We start from the raw sequence: 11,510 nt of genomic DNA on the forward strand, positions 1-11,510 counted from the left end.
AACTGCTGCAATCAAACTAGGCTTTTGGGTTGTTCAAGTCGGAGAGTCTTTAGCTTTGTGTGAAAAATCCTTATGGGTGAATGCAACCAATAGTTACATCAGATTTCTTCCATGAAAAAATGTTCTATTATTAAGGCCCAGTTCATGGCCAATTTAGTCATGAAATATTTGATAACATAGAATTACTATCCAACAGAAGATTGGGGATCCGTCCTTGGAGTTTATGGTGATGAGAATCAAGCCTAGGAGGTAGAACCCCAAATGTTATCATTCAGTAATGAAATATTTTCCAAGTAATAAGTGTTCAAAGACAAAAGTGTTCCTATTCTTTGAAGACCTCATGTTATCATAGACACAGATGAAGCTAAATAATATTTTAAATAATACAACAGTGGTGCATGAGAAGTCACAAAGTGGGATTTGAAAAATTATAATGTATTTGGGTTAAGATATTTAATAGGTGAATATTTGGGCCTCCCCAGTGGCGCAGTGGTTGAGCGCTGGGTTGCGAAGCTGCCCGCAGCCTCCATAGCGCCGGTTCGATCCCCGGCTGCTCCACGGCCACTGGAGGAGGATCCCACATGGCGCGCAGACCTCTCCTGCCGCCCGCTGCTCCCCTCAGCAGTGTACTTCGGTCCTTCTTCCTGCTCTGCTCCCCGTTCTGGCTCTGGTGAATATTCTCACCCTCCCGCGCTTCTGACTGTACCCAGTGCTTGTATAAATAAATAAATAAAATAAATATTAAAAAAAAAAATTTAAAAAAAAAAAGATATTTAATAGGTGAATACAAATGCAGTGACAGTTGTCTGTGAAGGGTTCTGAGAGAAGGTGGGACTCGACCTGGACTTGACGGATGAAGGATCTCAGCCTCCAGGCCTCAGGAGTGCTGAAGAGGAAGTGAAGGGTGGAGTACTAGTAAAACTGCAAAAAAAGCGTCATGTAGGAATAGTGTTATTTCATATTGGAGTTTCGTTTACTCACCTCACTTATAACCACCTGCCTGAAAATAATTATTATCGTGGGGTTTTTTTGGTTGTTGTCCTAAAAGTTAATTATTTTTATTTAATAGTTTTACTGAGGTGCAACTGAATTACACTGAACTCTATACATTGAAAGTATATATTTGAAAGTTTTGATGTATGGACGCAACTTCACAACCTACATAGTAAACATACCTATCACTCGTAAAAAGTTGTAATCCTTTCAAAGAGGAAAGCCAGATATGTGGCTACAAGACACTCATTCTATTGAGTTTAGAAGATAATTCTTCTCCCTGCTCTGACATGGAGGCCCCTTCCTCTCCCACAGGCATAAATTTCATGTTTGAATAATGATCAAAGTAGGCACCCTTGGGCCTCCCTGGTAATACAGCGGGTTAAGCTTAGTGCTGTGAAGCTGTCTGCAGCCTCTGCAGCGTGGATTTGATTCCCAGCCGGCCAGGGAGATTCCCACATGGCGCAGCAGACCTCTCCTGTTGTGCCCGCTGCTCCCCTCAGCAGTGCTTTTGGTCTGTCTGCCTGTTCTGCTCCCCGCTCTGTCTCTGGTGAATCCTCTCACCGCCCCGTGCCTCTGGCCTGTATCCCAGCTATTGTATAAATAAAAAATAAATCTTTAAAAAAAATAGGCACCCTTCATTGAGGGCTTTGAGCAGTCTGGAATAGTGCTATCTTCTTTATATTCCTAATGGCAATCCCAGGAACTAGGTATTACCTTCATTCCCTTTTCAGAACAGAGGAAACAAGCAGTAGGAGGTCAACGCTGACCTAGGTCTGATGGTCCGTGTATGGCAGCTTCTCAGTATGTACTCATGGGCATGTACCTTGAGATCTTTATAAGCTTTTCCAGGAAGAAAGATCCTGCCTGTCTGGCATACAAGGAAGGAGACTACGAAAGACAGTGTCCATAATCATTGAATCTCGACCTTGACTGTTGAAAACTCTTCAACTTTCAAAAGTTTGACAGTATCAATCATATTTACTCCAAGAGTGCATAGGAGTTACCTTTTCTCCACACTCTCCCAACACATGTTACTTTTTGTCTTTCTGGTAACAATCAACCCAACAGATATAAGGTGATAACTCATTGTGGCTTTGATTTGCATTTCCCTGATGATCAATTTCACTGGGGTTCATTTCAGCAAATTCACAATAGCTAAAATATGGAAAACAATGTAAATGTCTATCAAAGGAAATATATACAAGTATATAAGGAATACACAGTGGAATATTATTCAGCTTTTAAAAAGAAGGAAAGTCTGCCATTTGTGACAACATGGATGAACCTGAAGACATTATGCTAAGTGAAGTAAGCCAGACACAGAAAGACAAATGCTCACTTACATGTGGCATCTAAAAGGGTCTAACTCATAGAAGCAGAGAGGAGAATGGTGGCTATTAAGTGCTGGGAATTGTCAATTACTACGTTCATAAAGCCGGAAAAGAAGTCAGACCCTCTTCCCGGCTGTGTTCTGTAAATGAGTTTCAGTGTTGCCAGTAGGAACATGTAGCTCTAGCTGCTGCTCTTCTCGTCAACCCACCCAGTCAGTCATCCTTTCCTGAAAGCAACCAGCATCCATCATGACCGACAGAAGGAGCCCATCTCAGAAAGAAGTGCATGGATGGGCATCTCGCACTCAGTCGCCTCTCCTGGCCTCACCACGCCAGAGAAGGAGGCTGTGCTGTGATTGCTGCTATATAAATGTCCTGTCAAGCTGTTTATACTCACAGTGCATTTTCTTGGCTCCCTCAGCTCTGTTAATTGCCCCCAGTTCAGGAAACTTTGAAGGGATGAAAGCCAGATTGCAGAGACACACCAGTGTTTATCATGGGTGACTTTCCAGGGGGATCCCTGTAACAGAAAGGGGCAGGTCCTCTTCTTCAGAAGCCAAGGCAAGCCTGGCCCTGGCTCTTGCTCCTCCCCACCTCCCTTTGAACTGGGGGTACAGATTCACAGGAGACGGCTGATTCCCACTCATGGGCTCTAGCCCCAAAGCTTACATATGAAGTTGCAGCTGACAATGTGTAATGCTTCTGTGAGTTAAGTGGTTTTTAATCATGTGTTTCAGCATCACAGTATTCCATCCTGCCAGCCCATCCAGACAAGGTCTCATCCCGCCTCTGATACTAACTTTCCCCAACTCTTTCTTCCCAGCAATGTCCTCTCTTGTACTTAGGTATTTGTTCAGGTGCTGCATATGGAAATGCTCAAGGAAAGGGCTGTAGAGTATAAATTTGTAAACTCCTGTGTCAGAAGGCCCACTCAATACTATATGTGCAAGAATCACTATGATATAAGAGAATGTGAAGACCTCTTAGAAGAGACTGAATCTGGTGTTCCCACCTGGGAGAAAAGGCACCCACTTGGAAAACATCAGGGCAGATGTGTTAAGATGTCTTATGTTACTTCATCTTCACTGCAACCTGTTCAGTAAGGAAACCAAGGCTTAAAAGTGTGAAGTAATTTGACGAAGGTTACATGGTGAACAAATAGTAGCATTGAATTTGAACTTTGGATGCTTGGTTCTTAACCACAATGCCATACTGTAGAAGAGTCACTGACCATGGCTCTTGAGAGATAAATGGAATTGTGATCAGTGGGGTTGGGAAATGACATTCCCAATTTGGAGAACAGTAGAAGAAATATATCAAGAAAGTCAGAAAAACATCCCCAGGCAAATTCATTTACCCATGCATGAATATTTATTGAATACTTATTGTGTACCAGTCACTGTTCAGATGTTCAGACTCAGGTACAAATAAGAGCACAGTCTTCATGGAGCTGTTCCAGGATAGGGATAAACTATAAAAGTAAAATACACTGTGGTGAGCAATTTACTCTAAGTTCTAGAAATAGAGTAGTAACCCTGGTAAGCAAGGATTGTGAGGGCAGAGTAGGGTGCAATTAGTAATTTGACCAAGGTTACAGTTTAAGGTGGTGAGGGAGTAAGCTCATCTTTCACTATTCCCTTACTTTTCCCTTTTCTTTTCATCCATCTGTCAGAAACCATGAAGTTCTTGAAGTAGTATCTTAGGACTACTCATTCCTGCTGCATTGACAACCCCAAGCTGCTAGAACAATCCCAGAACCAGCCTGGAAGGCACTGCAAACTCAGGAGTTTGTGATCTGGGCATGGGACTGGGGTTGGTTGCTGGTATTTCCCTCTCTCCAGGCCAAGTAGGGCTCGCTCTCTTCCTGTTTATCACAACCCACATTCCCCCTTCCACACAAGGGGGTCAGCTCCCAGCACATGTCAGGGGCAAGCCCTCCACGGGTTCTACACCCAATAGCTTTGCTGCACAATGACCTTCCAACTTGGAGGAAGCATCAAAAGAATTTAGAGTGAGTCCCAGAAAGGGAAGTGCAGAATTCCACTGAAGAAATACAACCCATCCCCAGCACCCTGGCCTGGACCCTGCAGTAAACAATTCAGACCAAGACCAGCACACTGAGGGGAGGTGTGGGGAGGCTGTCTCAGAGCAGGGATTTTGAGACAGGCTCTCTCTGCCATTAGGGGATTCGACATGAACCAGAGCAAAGCTGATGCCAGGAAACATGTGGGGGTGAGTACACAGACTGGGGGCTCTTCCCAATAACTCAGTAACAAGGATGAGGAGTAACTTGTTTTGTTTTTTTATATATATAAATATTTTTTATTTTTATATTCCCCATACAATTGCGACCCCCTTATTTTGACCCCAATCCCCCCCCCGCCCCCCACCCCTCATAGAGTGTCTCAGGTTCATAGTTGTTTGTTGATTTTGATTTTTACTTTCTTATAGTTATTCTTTTTCCTGGTCCCTTATTTAAGTTTTCTAGATTCCTGCTATGAGTGAGACCATCTGGTATTTTCTTTTTCTTTCTGGCTTATTTCGCTGAGCATGATCCCTTCCAGCGCCATCCATGTTGCTGCAAATTGCATGTGTTTATCTTTTTTGAATGCTGAGTAATATTCCATGGTGTATATGTACCACATCTTCTTGATCCAGTCATCTATTTTTGGGAATTTGGGTTGTTTCCAAAGCTTAGCTATTGTAAACAGTGCTGCTATAAACATAGGGGTGCAGGTGCTCTTTGGAATTGATGTTTCTGTGTCCTTTGGGTAAATACCTAGGAGTGGAATTGCTGGATCATATGGAAGCTCTATGTCTAGTAGGTCCAGAAATCTCCACACAGCTCTCCATAGTGGTTGGACCAGTTTGCACTCCCACCAGCAGTGCAGAAGAGTTCCTTTTTCTCCACATCCTCACCAACATTTGCTATTGCTAGTTTTTTTAATATGTGCCATTCTCACTGGTGTAAGATGGTATCTCATGGTAGTTTTGATTTGCATTTCCCTGATTACAAGTGATGTTGAACATTTTTTCATATGCCTGTTGGCCATTTGCATTTCCTCTGGATGAGGAGTAACTTGTTTTGGGTCTAGGGAAGCAGCACATGAGTACACAGAGGTTAAGGCAAAAGAAGGTGCCTGGTTGCTCCTTTGTAACCTTGTGGGTGCGTCACCCAACTGGTGCATCATCCTGAATCGCCTCCTGACCCCCAACAGAATAACAAAGCAAATCAAAGGCTCACACCAATATGGTGTCCACCCTCGCACTGCACGCCCTGTGCACTGCAGTAAGCACCAGTGTTTCACAATATGATTTCATTATTTTCTCAGTGGAGGAATGGTAGGAACTCACATGGAGGGCATGAGCTGGTTGTTAAGGCTCGAAGTTGAAAACTCACAAAAAACATAGGGTCTTTCTTAGTGAAATATTGCTTCATCTCCAAGATGTGAAGATCTTTAACTGATTTAAGTGAACAAAGAGATGGGGGAGGTAAGAACATAGTTCTGGAATGTAGAGGCATCTGCTGCACCAGGCGTGGGGTCTACTCAGCTTTAGGATGACCTGGACAGGAAGCCGTGAGCTGAGCCTGCTCTGAAGGCTTCTCTTGGTACAGCTGCCTCTTCCTTCCTGCTGTCACGTGCCATGCAGACCTCGTGCTAGTGTCACACGATGTCCTATTCTCAAGAGACCAGGGTCTGACTCCCAGTTCACATTCCCTGTGGGACAGATTTGATCCACCTTACGTTAGTTGTTCACCTTTTATTTTATTAGATGGAACCAAGGATATCTAGAGTCATTACAAAATGGGCATAGAAGTCCCCAGAAAGAAAAGGTGGGGTGCAGGTGAAAAAAGGGGCAATTTTCAGAAAAAGTGGTTGTCACCTTCATCCACATGGTCCAAGATGACTTGCCACCACCCATGCATTCCAGCCAGCTAGAAGGCAAATAAAGGAATGACATGCACCTCTTCTTTTTAAAGGCACAATTCAGAAGTTGAATTGTCCCACATTGCTTCTACTCACATTCCATTGCTTAGAACTTAGTTGTATGTGACCCTCAGTTACCAATGAGGATGGCAACAAATGAACATGAGGAATTCGATTATAATGAAAGAATTGGAGAATAGATTCTGATGGATAATTAGTAATCTGTGCTACAAACACCCACACCCCAAATGTTTACTTGTTTTGTGTGTGATGATGAGGTTATAACCACATCTTTATGGTCCATCAGGGTTTGGATACATAAAGCATCAGGAAGAATCAAGAGGAGAGCTCGAAGGTACCTCCACAGAACAGCAGGTGCCAAGTGCATGTTTACTGGAGGAATTCACGAACCAGAAACCAGGCTCTGTTTGTTATTTCTTTAGGGTCACACAACTATTTAGCTGCAAAACTATTATCAACCCCAGGGCTCCTTCCTCCTATCTCAGAGCTCCTGCTCCAAAGGGCAGCACTAAAATATTTATTTGGGGTTATGCTGAATGTGCAGCATGAAAACGAGGAAAGACTGACATGTAACAAAAGGCCTCGGGATAATCATTTATAATCCTGGCATTTTTTTTGCCAGGACCAGAGCTTTTGGTTTCTAGAATCTGATAAATACTGTGCCATCTTTTGACATCTCTGTGAGCTTATCCAATGCCATATCACCTGGGGAGTTCATAATATTTTAATTCAATTGATGCCAGGTGAACAGAGAAAGAGTTTGCCTCTGCTATAATTCCTTCCACTCAAAGAAATGAATATGAAAGGGATAAAACTCTGAATTTAATGAAAATATATTGGGATTTTCCTTTTAAAGGCATCACACTAACAAACCCTTCTTTCTCAGAAGATGAGCTCCATGTAAAATGGACTGTGAATAAATCACGAGCTCCATTCTATTATACAAAGGAATAGAGGATGCTCTTGTGCTTCACTGGCTTGTGGGAGAGCAACAGCAGACCATATGATCCAGCCTTCCCTGTGGCCCTGTGATCCTGTTTGGGTCAAAGGAATGAAGAGAAGTGATTGTGTTCCCCTTGGGTCATCCTTGGCCCCAGGGATGTGGTGGCAGTTGTGTCTGGGCTAGCACTCTTAGACCCAGAAGTGGAAGCAGCATTTTGAGAAGGGTAGAGATTCCAAGGTTGGATGGGTGGATGAGCTCATGGGTTAGAATCATCTGCTTCATCCTCTTCCCTCTGGACTTTTACATGAGCGAAATAAGGGGTCTCTTAATTTGTGCCTTAGACAAATGTGCACTTATTCCTTACTTTTAGTACTATTATTAAGCTTGAGACATTATTTAACAAATAGGCTTTCCTTTCTTATGAGACTGTGTATGTGATGAGTTGGTGGCTAAAATGTCTCTAAGGTGGCTTCCAAGTAGAATGAAGTTCAACCCACCATCCATGACAGATCTGCAGGTCTGCTTCTCCTTTGTAAATAGTGACATTGATTTTGCTTCTTTATATTCATCTTTCCACCTTGTCAAAATAGGGGTCTATGAGTATAGAAATTATCTATTGTGTGAAGGATAGGATTTTTTGTAAAGATTTTTTATTTATTTATACAAGAGCTGGGGTACAGGCCAGAGGCACGGGAGGGTTTGAGAGGATTCGCTAGAGACAGAGCTGGGAGCAGAACAGGCAGACTGAATGAAATAAACTGCTGAGGGGAGCAGCAGGTGAGACAGGAGAGGGCCGCCTTGCCATGTGGGTATCTCTCTGGCTGGCCGGGAATCAAATCTGTACTACAGAGACTGCGGACAGCTTCACAGTGCTGTGCTCAACCCGCTGTGCCACTGGGGAGGCCCCAGAATAGGATATTTTAAGAGAAGACAACCTGGTGATATTTTATGAGTAAAGAGTATAAGAAATTCCACTTAGTTAATGGAAATTCCTGTTATTTGAAGGATCCACCCATTTGTAGGCACCCAGTGGGTCCAAGGTGCTTACAAAATGTCTACTAAAAGAAATGAAATAATCACTTACACATTAAAAATGGACACTGGACTCTACATTGACTGAGTCCTCCCTTGAGTTCCCACCCGCCCCTGTCCTCTCCCCACCATCTTTGTGTACTGCTCATGTGGGACTTCTTAATGATAAACTCTTGACATATGGCCATGATCGCTCTCTCTCGAAAGATCTAAGATATAGCCTTGATATTTGCTTAATTCTTTATAGCTCTTTCTCCTACAACTACTATCATACTGCATCAGCTTTAAGTCATATACTGCTGATTTGCCCTGTCTTGGGCATCCTTACACTTGTGAACATATATCCAAAATGGCTTCTTGTTGCGCGTGTTCATTTATGAAGCATATAATTGAATGAGTGGAACATCAAATGAAATACATCTGAAGAAGTGTGAATCTATACCTCTGAATCACATACAGTGTTGTAAACCAATCTTACCTTCATAAAAAAAGAAAAAAAAATAAATTAGAAAGTATCTTTTTCCTTTCTCATTATTTTCCACCAGACACCAAGGACTTGCATTGTTATTTTTGGTCATTGGGTGAAATCTCAGGCAAGACCGAGGGCTTTTTTGGTCGACTTCAGTTATTAAATCCAGTTGCATCCAATATTGAATTCTGAGCTCTCACCCAATGAGATCTTTTTTCCTTCTCCAGTTCTGACCTCCCTCAGGCAAGGGGATGGCAGTGGATAAGGATACAGTCATTTTCTTCTTCTTCACTGCAAACTTGCTTCTCTTCTATGTGTTGTTTTGCTCTTGAGTTTCAAGATGGGGTGTGGGAGTGAGAAAGTGGTTGAATAAGAGAAAAAGGGCAAAGTTGTCGCTGCAGCTTAGTGTTAGGGTCCTCAGCATGCCTGAGAATTCCACATCTGAAGTTCCTTTAAGGCAACCTTTTCTCTTTCAACTGGCTGCCCCAGTCTCTGGCTTCTGATTGGGGTTACTTCATTCCTTCAGGAGGTTTTCTTATGCAAGATACCTTCAGACAGGACCCACTATCAGCTCCTTTCTCAGGGTTAGATATTTAAGGCAAGATTACCAGTTAGCTATTTAAGGCGAGATTACCAGTCTTCCCAAATTCCAGGAAACGGGTTGTTTCCCTAGTGGGTCATTCTAGGTCTCCCACAATGGAGTCCCCATTGGCCTTTTTACTTCATGCTGAACAAGAGAAGCACCTGGCTGAGAGATTCTCACAGACTTGCTGAGCAAGGCCCTTTGGCTCATATCTGACCTGGCCCCTCTCAGGCATCCTCGTAACCCACCCAAGTTCACAAGGGCCATTGCCTTAAAGCCCTCGTTTCCTGTGGCGGGTTGTCAGATGGACGTTGGCAGCAGTCCGTGTCCAGCTGTGAGGATCCATGGGCAGTGGCTGGGTGTGTGTAAGAAGAGGCCTTCCAGCTGCCTCTTGGACCAGGCCAGCCTGTTAGCACAACCACCAGCAAGCAAGCAGTGTGCCAGGCCCTGGGAGTCCTAAGGGGCAAACGAGGCTCACACAGTGCTGTGGCTCCAGCGGGGCTGGAACAAATAGAGCCCAATGAGGAGGCCCATTCAGCCAGCATGGCTTCTTCTGATGGATGTCCTCCCAGACTCCCACCAGGCTGAGCACACACATAATAAATGCCCGTTGATTCAAGCACCACTTATTGGTTGAATAAATTTGGGCCAAAAATTTTTGTTTTCACCTTAAGGACCTTGGTTATTTCATCTATGTATAATACTCTCTGGGCTGAGACTGAGGGCCAGACCAGGTGAACTTCTGTGGCTCCTTTCAGGTCTGGTTTCTTTGGTGGTTGAGGTAGGAGGACTCCAGGCACATTGCTCTCTGCAGTCAAACTCCATTCCAGGTTATATTTGAGAGGAACCAGAGTAGTGGTTAAGGGTGCAGGCTCTGCAGCCAGACTGTTTGGGTTAGAGACCTGGCATCATCAGTTTCCAGCCGTACAACATGGAACAATCAAGAGGTGCATTAACCAGTATATATTCCCATTTCCTCCACTATTTGTTAAGACAATGAAGCCTGGTGCAAGCCCTTATTTAAGGCGAGCTGTCATTATGTGGCAGGAGAAGGTCCTAAATGTCAGTTGTGCTCTATTTTCCACGGAGTCACACCATATTGTGGTTCTGTGTTGGCTCAATTGGTCAGCGATGCCAAGAGCCCAGAATGGTCACCACAAGTGGTACCTGTTAAACCACGATGCTGACTGTGAACAGGGTACACCCCACTGTGCCCTATAAAGACCCGGCAGAGCTATTTTAGGGATCACCAATTGTCTTAGTCAACTCACACTGCCAGTACAGAGGGTTGGGCAGCTTTTATTGGAAATTTTATTTATTTATTTTTTTATACAATTTTATTGTTATATTCCCCTACAATTGCAGCCCCCATTCTGCCCCAATCCCTCCCTCCCGCCGCCCGCCCCCCTAAAGTGTCTCTGGTTCATAGTTTTTTGTTGATTTTGATTTTCACTTTCTTATAGTTATTCATTTTCCTGGTCTTATTTAAGTTTTCTAGATTCCTGCTATGAGTGAGACCATCCGGTATTTTCTTTTTCTTTTTGGCTTATTTCGCTGAGCATGATCCCTTCCAGCGCCACCATGTTGGCTGCAAATTGCATGTGTTTATCTTTTTTGAATGCTGAGTAATATTCCATGGTATATATGTACCACATCTTCTTGATCCAGTCATCTATTTTTGGGCATTTGGGTTGTTTCCAAAGCTTAGCTATTGTAAACAGTGCTGCTATAAACATAGGGGTGCAGGTGTTCTTTGAGGGTTGGGCAGCTTTTAAAGGTGATCAGGCACTCCAAAGAATTTGGCATGCACAAGCACCTGGTGCTGAATGCATGCTGGTGACTAGCACTGTGGTGGCCCTTAAAATACTTACTGTTGGAAACTAGTGGTGTGATGGGTTCAGGCAAGGAGGGTCTGTTATTAGGCTAGCAGTGCCTCCGAATTGCCCGGGGGGCTTACTAGAAGACTGTTGGTTTCTGCCCTCACGGTTTCCAACTTAACAAATCCAGGTTGGGGCCTAGCGCTGGTCTAGGGGCCACTTTGAGAACTTCTGGTTTAGACTGTATCCCCCCTTAGCCAAATTTTTCCCGTCCTTATTTCTAAAGGGACGCTGGAGCACACAACATGGACACTTGTGTCTTGGCCTAAAGAATTATGTTTCGTTTTCTAAAAGACAATTGAGCTTTGCATCAATTGTGGAAGTTCTAA

This window comes from Talpa occidentalis, unplaced genomic scaffold (assembly GCF_014898055.3).
Source record: "Talpa occidentalis isolate TD23 unplaced genomic scaffold, MPIMG_talOcc4v2.1 talOcc4.6, whole genome shotgun sequence".
Classification (NCBI taxonomy): Eukaryota; Metazoa; Chordata; class Mammalia; order Eulipotyphla; family Talpidae; genus Talpa; species Talpa occidentalis.